The sequence below is a fragment of the Arachis ipaensis genome, chromosome B10, assembly GCF_000816755.2.
Source record: "Arachis ipaensis cultivar K30076 chromosome B10, Araip1.1, whole genome shotgun sequence".
Classification (NCBI taxonomy): domain Eukaryota; kingdom Viridiplantae; phylum Streptophyta; class Magnoliopsida; order Fabales; family Fabaceae; genus Arachis; species Arachis ipaensis.
In genome coordinates, this window is record NC_029794.2 from 118,987,329 (window position 1) to 118,988,909 (window position 1,581).

The 1,581-nt window shown below is 31.0% G+C and overlaps 1 long non-coding RNA gene across 1 annotated transcript in view; it reads left to right on the forward strand.

Moving 5' to 3' along the window:
• Positions 1-1,581, forward strand: part of LOC110268223 — a 20,679-nt gene continuing 19,098 nt past the window's right edge. Inside the window, exons 1-2 of the long non-coding RNA XR_002356336.1 lie at positions 1-194; positions 1,456-1,461. This is a non-coding gene — a long non-coding RNA (uncharacterized LOC110268223). The remainder of the gene's footprint in view (positions 195-1,455; positions 1,462-1,581) is intronic.

The following is a 1,581-nucleotide window of genomic DNA, read 5'->3' on the forward strand; positions in this document are numbered from 1 at the left end:
TTTCTGTTTTCTACTGCACAGGAGCAAAAACCAAAAAATGTCTCGTGCTAAGTAACGAGACAAAATGAAAATGTCTCGTGGCTAGGGACGAGCTAAAAACATAAAAGTCTCCTCTAAATCCAGCAAGTGTTAGGAAGCAAAAAAGGGGCTAAGATTCAACCCCCCCTTCTCTTAGCCACTGAAACCATCAATTGGTATCAGATCTTGGTCTCAAAGAGATCAAGCTTTGCAGCTTGGAGTAAAGATCCTCATGGCAGAAAACAGTGGCGCAAATGTGGTGTCTTATAATCTAACTGAAGGACAATCAAGCAACAGACCCCCTCTTTTCAATGGAAAAAATTATACCTATTGGAAGGAGAGGATGAAAATATTCATACAAGCAGTGGACTACAGACTTTGGAAGATTATACTCGAAGGGCCTAAATATCCAACTACCACAAGTGCAGAAGGAGTTGTTTCTCTCAAACCAGAAGCAAGATGGACCGAGGAAGATAGGAAGAAGGTGGAGTTAAATGCCAAGGCAATAAATCTACTCAACTGTGCTATCAGCTTCGAGGAGTACCGACGGCACTGATATCATTTTTATAAAGAAAAAAATTAGCTTAATTTATCTTCTAAGTTTTCAAAGATACTATAGAATATAAGGTTGGAGGAATGCATATTGAATGGTGTAGTTGAGTGGATGGGTGTTTGGGGGTTGGGGGTAGGTGTAACGAGTGAGAGCCGCCAAATAAGGTTTTCCTCACTTTATAGATTTGAAATTAAATCACCTGATAGTGACCTGCCACATTTATATGTAGTAGTCACAGGTGGCTCCCTTTTGAAAAATAGCACATGCAATATTATTTTACTATTAATTAATATAAGAAAAAGGGAGCTTTCAATAAAGTTTTCTGTGCTTCAAATTTCTACATGTCATTCGATTTCTTTATCTTAACCCGGATGTTAATTACCGTTGTTAAATGAACAAATAAGATTAGTTAAAGTGGGATGTAATTTGGGATAAGTTATTTTGGGAACGGATGCTCTCAATTTTTTTTAACAATTGAAGAAGTAAAGTGTGATTTTTTATTATTAATTTTATAAGTAAGACAAAAAATAAATATAAAAAAGAGAATAATAAAGGGTTAGAGATTACACTTTACACTCTCAATTTTTTTAATAATTGAGAGAATTCATTCTTAATTATTTTAAAATTAAAAAAAATTAATAAATTAGAAAATAGGAATTTAATTATCTTAAATTACGATCATAAAATTTAAATATGACATAAGTTATAAATTTAATGATGATTAATTTTTTATTTATATTTTTTCAATTTTTTTTCCAAAATTTTATCTTTTAGAAAATAAAAACAGTAATCAATTTTTTTTCCCAACAAGAGTGTCTTTCTGAGTGAACTCAGACTTTTGTTTTTAACCTGTTAGACAAAGTTATGTCATGAGAAAATTGTAGATATTTGTTAGTGGAGAATAGGGCACGAGGTTCAAGTTTATATGTTGTTTAAGAGTAAATTATTATTTTTTTTATTCATAAATATTTATAATATTAATAAAATTATTTACAAAAAATAAAAATTGA